General features: G+C 33.4%; 2 pseudogenes across 1 annotated transcript; one reads left to right on the top strand and one right to left on the bottom strand.

The window, feature by feature from the left end:
• Positions 1-4,260: 4,260 nt before the first annotated feature.
• LOC145793016 (cytosolic sulfotransferase 15 pseudogene) lies at positions 4,261-5,492 on the top strand (annotated as a pseudogene). Its single transcript, XR_014333455.1, has one exon. The product of XR_014333455.1 is annotated as a cytosolic sulfotransferase 15 pseudogene (transcript).
• A 959-nt stretch (positions 5,493-6,451) lies between these two features.
• On the bottom strand, positions 6,452-16,410 carry LOC145793786 (putative F-box protein PP2-B12; annotated as a pseudogene).
• Between the last annotated feature and the right edge of the window lie 984 nt (positions 16,411-17,394).

Below are 17,394 nucleotides of genomic sequence, written 5' to 3'. Positions count from 1 at the left end.
ACGAGTTCTTGAAGATAAGGAGTGAGTGTCGCCTGTCCTGAGGCTTCTGCTCTCTCTTTGGGAAGGTGTAGTATTCCTACTACGACTCTCTGAGTGGCGAGGGGGCGTCTTGTGCCTGCGCCCCTCTCCTGTCGCCACATCTTTGGTCTTCATCTGGCGTTTCAAGGCCTCCATGTCCGCCGCCATCCTCCGAATCAGTTCATCCTGTTCCTTTACGCGATCTTCCAGGACTTGAGGATCAATCCTCCTCCTTTGCCTGTCGGGACTTTGAGAGTGACGAGGGCTGCCATTCCGCCTTCCCCTGCCGCTCCTCCTGGAATTATGTTGTTGGGGCTCCAAGTCCGTCATGGGAGGGACAGCAGGTAATCCCTCACGCCTTGCGCCCCCTTCTGGAGTTAGTCCGTCGACGGCGGACTGCGGCAAGTCTTCAATGTGTGCCATTGAATGAGAAAAGGAGAAGCTTAGTCAAGAGGTTTTTGTTCTTGTCTGTTCTTCCCACAGACGGCGCCAATTGTACGGGGAGGAAATAATTCTCCTCGTATAATCCTGTTGACCAAGTCCACGCTCCTCCGTACGACGTCGCTTTGTCACCTGAAAACACAAACGTGAGCTAGCCGGCGGGTGTGTGCCGGAAACCTCTCCGATGCCTAAGTCAGAAAACTTGACAAATAGACAAAGCTCTAAGTTCTCAGAAAGATTGTGTTCAATTACCTCCTCCAAGGCGATGCTTGTGAGCTTTTATAAGTTTCATATGGCACAATCCTAGTAGGACTTGTATTTCTCCATACAGAGTCCTCCTAGGATTCAATCTCCTAAGGATAATGCTTATCCTTTTACACCCTCCCCCACTGCTCAAACCAAGTGGGATGGTTTTCTTTACGGCCGAACTTCCTTTTGACCGAAGTAAACTTGGCTATACCGAGCCACAGAAGGCCGAACTATCCTTAGCTCGGTCTTCTCCTCCAACTCTTTACTTCGGCTGCCCTGTTCGACCTTGATACGCTTAGATCAAACTTCCAGGTAACAAGTTCGGACCGACCTAACCAATGTAAGTCACGACCGGACTAATTCCGACACCGGTCTTCTTAGAACATACTGCGACCGGACTAACTCTGAGACCGGCCTAACTGCGAATTGCCTCCAGACCGGAGTAATTTTACTCTTCCTTGGGCTGAAGTAACGATCTCTTCTTGAGCCGGAGTAATTTTGCCTCCTTAGGCCGAAGTAGCTTTGTCTTCCCAAGGCCGGAGTAACTTTGCCCTTCTGGGCCGGAGTATTCTGTACGGCCTTTTTACCTAGTCCACTGCGTTTTGGGCCTCAAAACCAAACTCGAAGTTCGGCCCAATTTTCCCAAAAATTACCCTCTCAGATAGAAAAGCAAAAGATAGTTGATCATTGCCTTATGTACACCAAACGCATACACATGTATACAATATGTCTATATAAACACAGAAAATCGTATAGTTATTGGGGCATTTGGGAAGAGTTTTTTTTTTTATTAATTTTTTTTTGTTAAAGGACAAAATAGGTTAAAAAATCAAAAATAAATAAATCTAGACAAAATATCATATTAAATTCATAATTATTTCATTTTTTCTCTTACAAACATCACGTCCAACTATAAAAAAATTCAACTATCTTTTCAAACACAAAAAAATTTTTCTCCAAAAATAATCAAAAACTAAAAAATCTTACTAAAATAACAAATTTTCAAACACCACAATATCAGTTTTGATTATTAACACAAAATAGAGGTTCAAATCAAAGAAAGAATGAACAGTGATTGGGTTACCAATTTGGCACCATCGATGAGGATTGGAGTATGGCAGAGAGTGAAATGGAGCTGTTTCTTGGTGGAGAAGTCAGGGAGAGATACCGATCTGATTTGCCGAAAATCAGACGGTGGAAATCTCTCCCAGACAGTATCGAAATCGGCGGCGAACTTTAATCGCCTCGAGATGGCCGATGATCAGCACGTATCTCGAGGAGTCATCAACATCAGAGTCTCTGATTTGCAATCTTCCAGCAATGACGACAAATAATCCATCCCCGACTCTGCTGTGAATTTATCATATAGGAAAATGCATTGGACCCCTAATGGGGGTGCTGGGAGTCCTTGCTGATTGGTGCAAAACAGTTTTTTTTTTTTTGGATTTCAGCCAATCACAAGCTGCCACGTCACTGGGAGTGCCACTGGGGGGTCACCCTCACTGGGGGTCGGAAGCAACAAGTAAAAAATTTGTAAAAAAATATTTAAAAAAATTAATAAATACATAAAATATAAAAAATGTACTAAATTCTTGTATTTTTGTTGTATTTTTGGTATTTAGTGAATTTTTAAAAGTTCTTTTTATAATTTTTTTTTTTACTTTTTAGGTTTATTTATGTTAGGTATGTCTAAAAAGTAAAAAAATTGCTTAAAATATTAAAAAAATTAAGTAAAAACAAAAAAACACGAAAAATAAGAAAGTATAATTTTTTAAAAAGTATTTTTTGAAAAGTGAAAACAAAGTAATTATGATTATTTAATAAATTTCATATCTCTCTCTATATATATATATATAGATATATTATGTTTTTTTTGATATAATGCATGCGTTGATTGGCAATTAAAACTAGGTGGTTTTGATCTTATTGCGTGTTGTTTGTAGGGCATTATATATCTATATCTATATGTATGAGAATCGTTTAATTGTGGAGTGTTTTAAAAAATTGGTAAAAGGTTAATTTTTTGATTTTTTTTAATTTATTTTGTCTTTTTATTAGTAAAAAATATGAAAGATGATGTAACTTAAAAAGAGTAAAAAGCTAAAAGCTGCCGTTTTTAACTCTTCCCAAAAGAGCCCTGTGTGAGATTTGTCTTTTTTATTTTTATTTTAACCTTTCATTTTGCATAATTTATTAATTATGACTCATCTATTGAGTGATTTTTTTTTTGTTGTAATTACGTAAATATTCATAGTTAATTATATAATAGTTTTTTTTTTGTAATTACGCAAATATTCTCCGTCAGTTATGGAACATGTTTTTTCGTAATTACATTCTCGGTCAATTATAAAATATAAATCTTTTATTTTTTAACAAATTACAAATACACCCATAAAATTTGTTATGTATTATCTTAGTATTTTTTTTAAGATGGGATAATTATCTTAGTATTTGTTATGTATTTTCTTCTACTTCTTTATTAGTTCAGTAAATTATCTTAGTATTTTTTTTAGATGGGATAATTATCTTAGTATGTGTTTTATATTTATCTGTAGAGAAAAATTACACATTATAATTTTTTTTAATAAATTCAAAAGGAATACATCATCAAGTGTATAACTAATTAAAAAATAATACATATCATACCACATAATTCTATCATATATCTAATAATTTATTCTATTCAATTTTATAAAATAATATTCAGTATCTTTGGTTTGAGTTTTCTAGATTAAATTTTTTGAAAATTGACTTTTTTGATTTTCATGTTTTTTTGTTTTGTTTTTAGTGAATATTTTTTAAATTTTAAATATATTTTTTTACTTTTTTAGATGTATCTTACTTAGATGTATCTAAAAAGTAAAAAATTTATGAAAAAATATTTAAAAAAATTGATAAATACATAAAAATATAAAAAAATGTACTGAATTCTTGTATTTTTTTTTATATTTTTGGTATTTTGTAAATTTTTAAAAGATTTTTTTTAATAATTTTTTTACTTTTTAGGTGTATTTATGTTAGGTGTGTCTAAAAAGTAAAAAAATTGCTTAAAATATGTAAAAAATTCAGTAAAAATAAAAAAATACAAAAAATAAGAAAGTAGAATTTTTTAAAAAGTGTTTTTTTTTTGAAAAATAGAAACAAACAATTTTTAAAAAATAATCAAAATAGAAAACTTAACATACTGTAATAGCAACTTATACCTCATAATTTAAATTATACAAACTTTATCTATTTTATATGAATTCTATTTGACAAATATTTCTTTTCCATATATTTTTCATAGTAAATTGAGATATTCCACAAATGGCACCTAATCATTAGCCTGTCATTTTAGATTACAAACAGAACCACGGTCTTTCCCTTCAATTATTTAAAGTTTATAATCAAAAAAAGAAGAATCAAATAGATAAAAAAAAAAACAAACAAAACAAAACAAAACAGAGAGACTGACCATACCGCGTGATAATGCACAGTTTATGGGCCTCGTTTTTCACAGGGTTTAAAAAAAATAATAAATAAAATAAAAAAGTCATAAAAAAACTTTATAAAATGAAAATATGGTTCGCCTTGCCTATCTCACACTAACCTATGGACAAGCCAAACCAAATTAGTGAAGCCACACAAGAGAGGATGGGGGATGATGATGAGTGGGAAGAACTGCTCAAAACTCTCCCCAAAGTGAAACTTCCAAATGGGATAGACATTTTTTTGTATAAAGGGTATTGGTATCCATATATGTTCATCCATGGCATTCTCGCTTTTCAACAACATTTCAAAGCACAAAACTCTGATTTAATACTAGCCAGTCTCCCAAAAGCAGGTACAACATGGTTAAAAGCTCTTACATTTGCTATAGCCAACCGCAACAACTACTCTCCCAGAGAAAACCCATTGCTCACCACCAACCCTCACGGTCTCGTCCCTTTCCTTGACAACTCTGTCTACGGAAAAAATCCATTCTTCAAGCTTGACGACTTTCCTAGTCCTAGAATTTTAGCAACCCATGTTCCATACTCTGCACTTCCTAACTCCATTAGAGACTCTACTTGTCGTGTCGTGTACGTTTGTCGAAACCCTTTAGACCGGTTCATCTCCTATTGCCACTATGTTGCTAAGCTTTTAAAGAATCCTCTCAATCCAAGTTTGATAGAGGAAAGTTTCGATTTGATGTGCCGAGGCGTGAGTTCGTATGGACCGTTTTGGGATCATGCGTTGGGGTACTGGAAAGCGAGTCAAGAGAGACCTGACAAGGTGTTGTTTTTGAAATATGAAGATATGAAAGAAGATCCCATTTCTCATTTCAAAGTGTTGGCTAAGTTCATGGGGTTTCCTTTCTCTGTGGAAGAAGATAGACAAGGAGTGATTGAGGAAATATCGAAGCTGTGTAGTTTTGACAACTTGAAAGATTTGGAGGTGAACAAGACTCACAAAAATGATGTTGGGCATCCAAATAGTGCCTATTTTAGGAAAGGTGAGGTGGGAGATTGGGCTAATTATCTTACTCCTTCCATGGTTGAACGCATGAATAAGCTCATGAAAGAAAAATTTTCTAACACTGATTTGAATTTCAAGTTTTGTTAAAGTCTTTTCAGTTTTTTTTTTTTTTTGTTTATTGTTATCTATATGTGCTTTGATGTTATGTTTGTGTGCTGGGAGTTGTTTACCTTCTTCGCTGAAATGTGGCTTTGATATCTGTTGTACTTCAATTTATTAGTTCTTATTGATGTACTATGAAGCATGTACCCTTCTTTTTTAAATCAATAAAATTTTTCCATTGATAATATTCATCTCACTTTTAATCATTTCAAGGACTATGGTTTAAATTATTGTTTTGTTTTTAATTCTACACTTTTTTTTTATTATAAATATTTATATAGAATTAAATTTATCTGGAGTTCAGATTTACGAAGCCCATTATCAATTTTATTTTAATAATTTAAATAATTTATTTTGTAAGTTTTTCTTTTATATTTTATATTATACTTAAAAAAAATAGATTAATATAATAATTTTAATTTTCTCATTATATCGTATTCATTTATATAAAAAAAAGTATTTTTACAAATATACTTATCATGCATTTAAGAATTTTTTTTTTTTTTTTTTAACATTCCACCCAATAAATATTTGAAAAAAATTTTGTTAAATTTTTTGAGTTTCTAACCTCACTTATTATTTTATTCATTATTTTATAGGTCAAGACCATGTGGTAACGTGACTATATAGTACAAGCAAATGAAAAAAAAAAGGAATAAATTTGCATAAGTATGAGTATCATCGAAAGATTAAAAAAAAAAGTTATATAATCATGACGTATATAATATCATATCAAGACATAATCATATGAAGATAAAAACATAAAATACCAATGTAAAATTAAATTTCTAGATTCAAAATCATTAAAGATTAAAATCAAAAGAACTATTCTAGATTTTTTTCAAGCCTGACCTTCCTATGGTTCGTAGAGAATTTTATCTAATTTTTAAGATATTTTTCGAAAACAAAATGATTTTTTTAAATTTTTAGTTATTTAAAAAATAGTGTTCAGAATCATTGACCTTTACGAAAATCAAATTTTCCTACACCTTTAAAGCTATATGCCCATTTAATGTGATCATGCCATTTCTCAAACAGCTTAATTTGACAGTAGAAAACATTTAAAAACAAGAATTGAATGATGTAAGAAAAAATCAAATCAATACAAATCAAATTGTGCGATTTGATCTAGACTGGACATGTTTGTAATTTTCTTTTAATATTTTTGCTCAAACAGATTTAGGCCGAAGCCCAATACCCGTGACAAGGAGTCCAGACTTCCAGTCGAGGTCCTTAACCTCCTGCAGTCGCATCTCCACTTCAACATCATCATTTCCTTCATCGTTGAAAAATTCCCCCAAATTCTATCTCCATCTATTCATCTTTTCTCTTTTGAGGAACTCGACCGTTGTGATCTTCAGGCACGGGTCTATCTGCTTGAAATCTCAAATACACTGAAAGTTTTATGTATAAAGAAAGCGAAAGAATTGTGTATTAAAATGTTGTATCGAATGTTATAAACTTGAAATTAACAATGTTCAGATGACTCTCTTATATAGAGGAGAGAGTGTTACAAAGGAGCCAAAAGTGGCCGAAAGAAGAAACAGGAAAGCATGCACTAAGGAGACAACATTATTAAAGCTAGTTGGTAATTTACAGCTAATATAGATATGCACTAACATATAATACATATAATATACTAACAGCCCCCCTCAAACTCAAGAAGGATAGATACTAACCAACTTGAGTTTGAAGAGAGTAACAAAACGTAAAAATAAACTGACAAATAAAAGTGGATAGGAGACACTGTATGGTCGTGTCAGACCGTTGGTGAAGACACTGTATGGTCGTGTCGAACCGTTGTAGAAGCTAACCGGAATCAATGTCGGGACAATTTACGGGGTCATGCCGGACCGTTGTAGAAGCTGACCGGAATCAATGTCGGGACAGTTTACGGGGTCATGCCGGACCGATGTAGAAGGACAGTTTACGGGGTCATGTCGGACCGATGTAGAAGACAGTTTATGGGGTCATGTCGGACCGATGTAGAAGACAGTTTATGGGGTCATGTCGGACCGTTGTAGCAGACACTGTGTGGTCGTGTCAGACCGATGTAGAAGACAGTTTATGGGGTCATGTCGGACCGATGTAGAAGACAGTTTATGGGGTCATGTCGGACCGTTGTAGCAGAGGTTGTGGTGGTGCACCAAGGGGGCGACTTAGGGAGTGCGCCATGAGCGACTTATACATGATACTATGTATAACCCCCCCTCAAACTCAAATAGGTGTGAAGATAGAAACCTATTTGAGGGTGAAACAAAGGGATTGATAAAGCTGCCCAAAAGAGATACATGGATATATACATCAAACTCTCAAAAGTCGTGCCTCAAAAAGGTGTGCCCGCACCCTCAAAAGGCGTGTCATCAAAAGGCGTGCCCGAATGCATCAAAAGGCGTGCCATGAAAAGGCGTGCCAGTTTGTCGGCGAGAAGAGGCGCGCGATGCGCGTGGCTGCCTCGGCTATTTAACCAAGACAGAGCTGAGGCAGAGGCGAAGACAAACAATTGGCGAAAATCCTCTGAAAAACTCTTCGTTTTGCTGAGAAGGTTTTGCTGAGAAGATACTCTGTAACACTCTCTATAACACTCTGTTGCCCAGAAAAAATGGCTTCGTCTTCCCGCGGGCTGCTTACCCTCTTTCCCGATCTCAACGAGTCCACAGGAGAGAGAACTGGTGCGGTGGCCAGTGAATCGCAACCAAACACCTCTGTGTTTGCTCCGTTGAACTTTCCGATGCGGTCGGTGGAGCAAAGAATGGCGGTGCAGTCGGATGTGGAGGCCAATCAGTATACGTTGAAGACATGTGTGGAGTCCATGACGGCGGTTACAAATCTGTCGCACCGGCTGCAGAGTAGGACAAATGAGGTGCAGCAGTTAAACTCCCAGCTGGCTCTGCTCCAACGCATGTATAAGGATGCGCGAGCAGAGATAAGCGTGCTAAGGGCAGAAAACAAGGAGCTGAAGCGGAAGGCCACCGTGATGTTCCGATTTGGAGGGCCGCCATATGCTGCAGTGGAGGAGCAGGGAGTAGTGATCATGCCCAGTGGAGTGGGAAACACGGAGGCAACACCGGCAAGGGTCGCCCAGGACGGAGGCAAAAAGAAGAGACCCGTAGCAGAGTAGAGAAGAAAAATCCCACTGTGGTGGGTGTGGTTGATTTGCTTGTTTTTTTTTTTTTTTTTTTTTTTTTTTTTTTTTTTGATGTAAAATGGTGAACGGGGTGAGCCCCGACATGAATAAAAGGAGGTTGGTGTGCAAGTCGTCTTCGGCTGTTTGTTTTTTTTTTTTGTTTTTTTTTTTTGTTTTTTTTTATTCAAAAAAAATAAATAAATAAATAAAGAAAGAAATAAAGAAAATAAAAGAAAGAAAGTGGAGTGCAAAAGGTGGATACTGCCAGTGAAAAAAAAAAAATGAGACCACATGCGTTGTGTGAGTGGGTGGTCTGTGGCAATGGGATGCTGGGTGTTGAAAAACTGTGTAGTATTTTTTTTTTTTTTGTTTTTTTAATAATAAAAAAAAGGAGACGACTGTAGTGTTTTGTTTAATAATAACAATAATAGTAATATAGTAAGGGAAAGCATGTGTGGGTTTTTGTTAATAATAAAAAAAAGGAGACCACTGTAGTGTTTTGTTTAATAATAACAATAATAGTAATATAGTAAGGGAAAGCATGTGTGGGTTCTGAATGCGGTCCGAAAAAGAATAATAAGAAAAAAAAAAAAAAGGAAAAGAATAGTGAGTGGGGAACAGGAGTGGGTTATGGGTTGGAGAATCGCAGCTGGGATGGGGATGATGGGTTCTCTGCCACTCCTCATGTAAGCATGAACTGATTCGGGTTGTAAGCATGAACTGATCCGCAGCATCATTTTGTTTACTCTCTCCCTCTTTATCCACATCCTCCAAGCCATCCTCAATCGGCTCCTCCGTAAACCCCCATCATCAACAAGCTTCAAGACACCTTCGCTCCCATCAGCGGTGGCAACGAGCTTCCGAAGATTGAGTGGCCTCAGGTGGCGGTGCTGATCTGCTGCGTGGTGGTACTGGTGTGGCGGCGATCGGCCGGCCAGAAGTCTTCCAAGGTGGCCGAGCCTTTGAAACCTCTGACGGTGACGACGGATCCGGAGCCGGAACCGGAGGTCGATGACGGAAAGACGAAGGCTGTCATCTTCTTTGGCACACAGACTGGTACCGCAGAAGGATTCGCCAAGGCACTTGCTGAGGAAGGTAAAGCGAGATACGAAAAGGCAATATGAGCATTTCAACAAGATAGCAAAAATCGTGGATGAGGTCCTTGATGTAGCAGGTTGTGCTGTCTGTGTTTTGTGCACTCAGTAGGTTGAAGAAAGGAAATTTCAAGGTATGTGTAGAAAATTTTAGCAGATTAGGTTGAGGTCCGGCGGGCGGCCAAGGCGAGGTTGCCGCCCGCCGGTGAAGCGAAAAATACTAAGTTCTTAACTTAACTTAGCTCTGATACCATGAAAGTTTTATGTATAAAGAAAGCGAAAGAATTGTGTATTAAAATGTTGTATCGAATGTTATAAACTTGAAATTAACAATGTTCAGATGACTCTCTTATATAGAGGAGAGAGTGTTACAAAGGAGCCAAAAGTGACCGAAAGAAGAAACAGGAAAGCATGCACTAAGGAGACAACATTATTAAAGCTAGTTGGTAATTTACAGCTAATATAGATATGCACTAACATATAATACATATAATATACTAACATACACAGTGCTACCGTAATCTTCTTCTCCATTGCCAACTTCCATTTCACCAACAAATCTAACAGATACCTTCACAGGGATCGATTCAAGTCCAGAAAATTGCTCCATGATTTCGAATATAAGGTATGCTGCATAAGTGGTCTTTGGGGATAGCATTCCAGTCTACATGTTGCCACAAATTTCAAGCCAACAAACACCAAATTTCCAGGGAGTCGGATCCGTATTGCACCAATATTGAATGTCTATACTCTTTGAATACTCGCAAGAATGTGTTTGACATCTATCATGTATATTAGAGTATAATTGTTAGAATAAAAAAAAAAATCAATATTTTCTTAATTTTTTTAACCAAAAAACAAAATAGTGACATCAAAGCAGTGCACTATTTTTTCAATTTTAATCAAATTAACGCAGTCACTAAAACAGAGTGAACTCACTGTTGACACTTAAATTAATATCGAATTCTTAAGGAATTATTTCTTACTATTTTCTGAGCTCATATATAATGTAACATTAAAAATTTTATTTCAATTTGTATCTAATTTTGTTTTATAGATTTTGTTGTACATATTATCATATTGCATTTGTATCCCACATCGGTATCCAAGCTTTATGGCATACATTATACAAAAAGCACAAAACACAAGAGAGAAAGATTGGGGGAGACCTTGATTCAGGTAAAGTAATCCATTGCCAGTGTTGTTGACCATTTTTCCAAGGAATATTTGTTAGAAATTTGGTTTTTATAGGTTTATTTTAGGCTAATTTTGAGCTCAAAATTGAGTGAGTCCCACACGTTTTTTAGGGTGGGTCCGAAGAGGTGACGTGTTCCTTGTCGCATGGCAAGTCACACAGTGAAAATGGTTCATCAAAATTATTTATGAGTGAATGAGAACTTGATGTCGTTTTCGAGTTCGTGGAATAGACAATTAAAGAATAAAATGCGGATTTCCTTGTAAGGTTTGTCACACATTAAAACTTTAAGAGAGCTTGTGTATGTATATAAGCTCTAAACAGCAACACTTGGGTTGGGCCCCAAGGGGGACCCCAAGTTTGTAGAAGGGAGGAATTATGGACAAATGCAACCTTGGCTCAAACCACCACATGCGCGCCACTGTTGCCATTTGAGCCGAGTACGGTTGTGGGTCGAGTCGGTTCTAACATTAATTTTTTAGATAAAATTTATTTGAATTTTTTCAAATTCTTGTACGAAATTATTTGAATTCAAATTTTTTGTCCAAAAATTATGCCTCCGAATTTCACTAAATTCCCAACTATTAAACAGGTTTTTTAACTGCCAGAAACTGCCCAGACATATTGAAACTTCCGTGCAGTTATTTGTTTGAATCTGCCACCAGATCTGTTTGAATTCAAACTGTATCTGTTCATTCAAATCTGCAGCTGTTTGGGCAGATCTGTTGGTCACCATTTTGCCTATAAATACCAGCATATTCCAGCAGTTTGTACATCCCAAAATTCATTACTATCCTTCTAGTTTTGCTCACTTGCATATTTTATTCATCATGTTATTTTAGGGAAAAATTTGAGAGTATAGAACACAGGTTTTGATTCGCTGTACAAATTGTTTAGAGTACTACTACAATTTGTGAAGATCATTGTATCTTAGGAGATAGATGCCTTTTATCCGTAAGCACCGCAGAACGGCGAATCTGTCTTAAGGATAGAGTGTCACACAATCGACTTGATCTTTTAAATCTTTATTCGGTTTGGTATAATAAATTCGGTAAGTAATTTATTTTATTTGTTTGATTTGTTTCATTATTTAATTTACATAGAAGATTGTCCCAACAATATTGAGCTCCCGGGCCGGTAGTGTGAAGCATTTCTTGCCGATCTCCTTGTCAAGTGCAAAGCTCTGAAAATGAATGAAGATTTGTATTAGCAAAAGAGGTACACACACAGTACTAGATAACCAAAAAAAAAAAAAAAAAAAGTTGTTTGTGATTAAAGTTCAGTTATTAAATTGATCTAAAAATTTCATGTCCTATATTTTTAAAAATTTCCTGTCCCAACCCAATTCGAATAGTTCAATTATAAAATTCATCTAATTAAAAGGATAAGGATCTAATTGATAAATGAAATTTTCTCAAATTATTGTAGGCATAACCCCCTTCGTTATTGTGAGGCCAATAGCAAAATTATTAGCTTTCGAATTTGAGGTTCAAATCTCATTCATAATTGGCTTAAGATCCAAGTCTCAACACTTTCTATATTGATGGAAAGAAAAAATCATATACATATTCTCCATAAATGATTCACAATTTGATTTACAATTAATACAACCGATTCTGTTGCTATAGAAGCTTTTTTTTTTTTTTTTTTTTTTTTTACGTGCTTGATGATTTTAACAAATTTAATGATCGAGTCACCCAATTCCCAATACTCCTATATTGGCACTGTCTGGTGCAAATTATTGCGAGTTAAAAATTGCTAATGATTAAGAGTTAAAAGTTCCCTTCCCCACCTTTATGATAATTAAGTTTTTTTAACTTATTTAAACTATTTCTGCTTAATTAGTTGTAAGTAAATTTTGCACCAAATTGTTTGACACATACTCCAAAATTAAAATAAGTTATAATTAATTTTTTTAAACTATTGTTATTGATGCTGATTTTATATTCTGATATTGCGATTTAAAAACATACTTCCTATTCATTATAATTATTTTTAAAAAAATTGTAAGAGGATGGCTGACACGTTGTCAAACCTTAGACATGGTTCAACAAGAATTTTTTGGACTGTGTTTGGTTGCAAGATTTGACGAGGAAAACAAAAAGTAAAAAGAAAAGAAAAAGAAAAGGACAAAAAATTGATAAGATTTGAATTTCAAATTATATTTAGTTCAGCTTGGAACTAGAAAAAGAAAAGAACAGAAGAGTGTATTTGATTCATAGATTTGAGAACCAATTTAGAAAGGGAAAAAAAAGATGTGTTAAATATATGTGAAATATAATTATATTTTACACATATTACACATTCTTTTTTTCCTTTCCCTTTCCGTTTCCAAAACATTTCTCAAATCCATAAACTAAACACAGTGTAAGTAAACTGAAAAAATAAAAAATAAATTACCTTTCTCTCTTACTTTCTATTCCCATGTAAACAACAAGTGTGATTGTATTTTATTTTTCCTTCTCATTTCTCTCATTAAATTCATCAATCCAACCAAACACAACTTCAAAGTCAATAGCCAAGGAAACATTTTAAGTGCAGGGAATTCGATTATAGTCAGATAATCCTCTAATATGGAGAGCATTGGGTTGGGTCTGATTTTGTGATTAGATTAGAAAAACTGATAGAAATGCAAAATATTGTTGATCATTGCCTTATGTACACCAAATGCGTACACATATGCACAATAAGTCTATATAAACACAGAAAGCACTACAGGAAAAAGTACATTTGGCGACTAAATTTCCCGACTAAAAAAAATTTGGTGGCTGAAAGTATAGCTTTTGGCGACTAAAAAAGCATTAGTAGCCAAAAGTAAAGAGTTTTGGCGACTAAAAAAATATAGCAGCTAAAAGTATAGTAATTGACGACTAAAAATTTGTTTGGTCGCCGATATATGGATTTTGCCTACTAAAAAAATTTTAGCAGTCAAAAGTTAGACCCTTTGGCGACTAAAAAAAATTAGTAGCCAAAAGTGAGGCATTCGGCGACTAAATTGATGTTTGGTAGCCAAAAGTGAGGCTTTTACCGACTAAAAAAATTTTGGTAGCCAAAAGTTAGGCCCTTTGGCAACTAAAAAAAATTTAGTAGCCAAAAGTGAGGCCTTTATCGATTAAAAAATTTTTAGTAGCCAAAAGTGAGGGTTTTTGGCGACTAAAAATAATTTAGTAGCCAAAAGTGAGACATTCGGCGACTAAAAAGAAGTTTAGTCGCCAAAAGTAGTAATTTTAGCGCGGAAATTTTATTTTTAACGACTAAAAAATTATTAGTAGCCAAAAGTATAGAATTGGTGACTAAAATTATGTTTAGTCGCCAAAAGTGGTCTCTCTTTTTTTTTTCTAACAAATAATTTATTTTTACATAAATTATGTTCAATAAAAAATAATTACCTTAATATATATACTTTTATATTAATACGGGTCTATGTACTATATAAATAATATATGTTGCATATATAATTATATGGTGTTATGAAGGCGTAGTGGAAAGAGGGTGTCGTATATGGTATGGGAGGTTGATGTTTTGAATCTCCACAAGAGCAGAGTGTAATTTTTTTTTTTCACGAAATCACTTTTGGCGACTAAAAGTTTGGTCGCCGATTCCTTGAGTATTGGCGACTAAAACATTGGTCGGTAAATGTATAATTTCAAAAAAATATAATTGACTATTGGCTACCAATAATTTAGTAGCCAAACATTGGCCTTTTGCCGACCAACTAAAATTTAGTAGCTAAAAGGTATGTTTTGCCGACTAAATATAATAGTAGCCAAATGTTTCACTTTCAGCGACCAAACACACGTTTAGTCACTAAAACATTCGCCGACAGGGTTTAGGCGACTAAGTTGGCGACAAAAAAATTTAGTCGCTAATTGGTTTTGGCGACTAAAAAAGTGACCTTTGGCGACTAATATTTTGGTCGACGAAACTGTTATTTCTTGTAGTGAAATAATATAGTATCAGTTTTGATTATTGACACAAACAAAAATGCTTCATACCACTAATTTAACACCACTAAACAAATCACTAATGACGTGGCTAGATGTGGATCCCACACTGATGTGAAAATTTGGCCTTTTTTTTTTCTTATACTGCCACGTCATTAGTGCTGCTTTTAGTGATGGTGTATTAATGGTCCGAATCGGAACTCTTGGAGAGCGGCAGAGAGTAAAATAAAGTTGTTTCTTGGTGGAGAAGTTAGGAGAGATACCGATCTTGATATGATTTGCCAATAATCTGATGGTAGAAATCTCTCCCAGACAGTGTCAGAATCGACGACGGACTTTAATCGCCACGAGATGGCCGATGATTAGCATGCATCTCGATGAGTCGTCAACGTTAGAATCTCTAATTTGCAATCTTCCGACAATGCCGACAAGTAATCCATCCCCAACTCTGTTGTGCATATATCATGTACCCACCTCTTCTTAGCTCTCCTTTTGGATTTTTAACTTAGGCTTCGTTTGTCAAGTGATGATTTTAGTTAAAAGCTTAAAAAGTCACAAAAAAATTAAAAAATTAATAATTTTTACCAAAAATTAAAGATTCTCTTTTTTTCTATTTTTTACACATCTTTTCGTAAAAAATTAAAAAGTCGTCTAAAAAATACTAATTTTTTTTACCTCATATTTTTAATCAAAAAATTACTTAAATAACCTGTTCCCAAATGAGACCTTAGTTTGAGTGGTATCATTTTTTTATACGTTTTTTAAAAAAACGTAAAAAAAAGATTTAAAAATTAATTTTTAATCTGTTTTTCAAAACAATCCTTACTCCATCCATTTGTCTATTTATATATACTTTGGATTTGATAATCTTATTTTTATTTCATTTTATGATGTTTGTTTAAAAAAATTTATTTTTTTTAAAAAAATAAACATAATAAAATAAAAATATTATGATTATCTAATAAATTTAAGGAAGCTTTTTTAATAATTTTTTTTTCTAAGAGTTTTATTCCATCCAACCCATATTCTTTTTGACTATTCCAGTAGAATCTATTTGGGATAAGAAGACCAAAACACCCTCAATCTCTCTTGTCCTCTATTAATATTGATTGTCATTATGTTTTGATAATTTTCATACATCAGGATGTTGACTGTCATTATATTCATATTAATTTGAAATGAATTTTTATCATTGTGTTGTCAATTACATGATGTGAATATTCACATCATGTAATTGAAATGAATATTCATATTAATTTGAAATGAATTTTTGTCATTGTGTTGTCAATTACATGATGTGAATATTCATATTAAAACATACGAATGTGAACGGTCACATCACTATATTAGATGAGAGAGAATGTTCACATGTTGTGAATATTCACATCACTACATGTTGTGAATAAGAATGTGTTGTCAATTAAAAATATAATGAACGCTATTTTTAATGTGTTATAAATTAAAAATAAGAAGGTTCACATGTTGTGAAGGTTCACATCACTACATTAGAAGAGAGATAATTTTTTAGAAAGGTGTTGTGAACGTTCACATCAGATAAGAGAGAATGTTCACATTATTTTTAATGTGTTATCAATTAAAAATATATTCACATCAGGTGAGAGAGAATGCTCACATTATTTTTAATTTGTTATCAATTAAAAATATATTCATGTTATATAATAATATAACTAATGACATCAATGTTATTTAATTTGTGTATGAAATTTTCCATACCTTGGTCATTTTTCTTCTCTCTCTTCTCCCAACATTAAATATCAATATTAAATAAAAGGATATAAGCGCCTAAGAAAATAGAATAAATCAAGAAAAAAGACTTTATGGAATAAAAGTATAAATGCATGGGATTAAGTGGGTTAAAAAATTCCTTCATAAATTTCTTAGGTTAGAACACTTCTAAATGGGATTTATCAATAAAAATCTCTAAATAAAATATATATATATATATATATATATATATAATTTTCTTTGATATAATGCATGCGTTGATAGTTTTGATCTTATGGCATGTTATTTATAGGGGTATTATAAGTATCTATATTTATATGTATAAGAACTACATAACTGTTTGAGATTTCTCTTTTTTTATTTGATTTTGTCCTTTCATTGTGCATAATTTACTAATGGTGACATATATATTGAGTGAAAGTTTTTTTTGTAATTACGCAAATATTCTTGGTCAATTATACAATAGGTTTTTTCATAATTACTCAAATATTCTTAGTCAATCCTGAAACAGATTTTTTCATAATTACGCAAACATTCTTGGTCAATTATAAAACGTAAATCTTTTATTTTTTAACAAATTACAAATACACACATAAGTTTGTTTAAATATGAATCGGTCCTATAATATTATAAATTACAACTATCATTTGTTATCAAATTTAATTTAACACAACACTCGAGGGGAAAAAAAAAATTCTCTTATACAATAATAAATTATCAAAATTATTTATTGAAAAATATTTCTCATATCATTAAAAACTGTTAATTGACTTAATGATTCATTTATTAACAAAATGGTTAACTAAAAAATATTTTTTATATCATTAAAAATGATTAATTTACTTAATAATTTACCTATTAATAAAATTGATCATTTGTTATTTATTTTCTTCCATAGTTCAGCAAATTATCTTAGTATTTTTTTTAGATGGGATAATTATTTTACTATTTGTTTTATATTTATCTATTAAGAAAAATTAC

The sequence above is a fragment of the Camellia sinensis genome, chromosome 6, assembly GCF_055761805.1.
Source record: "Camellia sinensis isolate YWXY chromosome 6, ASM5576180v1, whole genome shotgun sequence".
NCBI classification, from domain to species: domain Eukaryota; kingdom Viridiplantae; phylum Streptophyta; class Magnoliopsida; order Ericales; family Theaceae; genus Camellia; species Camellia sinensis.
The sequence above is the reverse complement of the archived record's forward strand: the minus strand, read 5'-3'. Positions and strand labels throughout refer to the sequence as shown.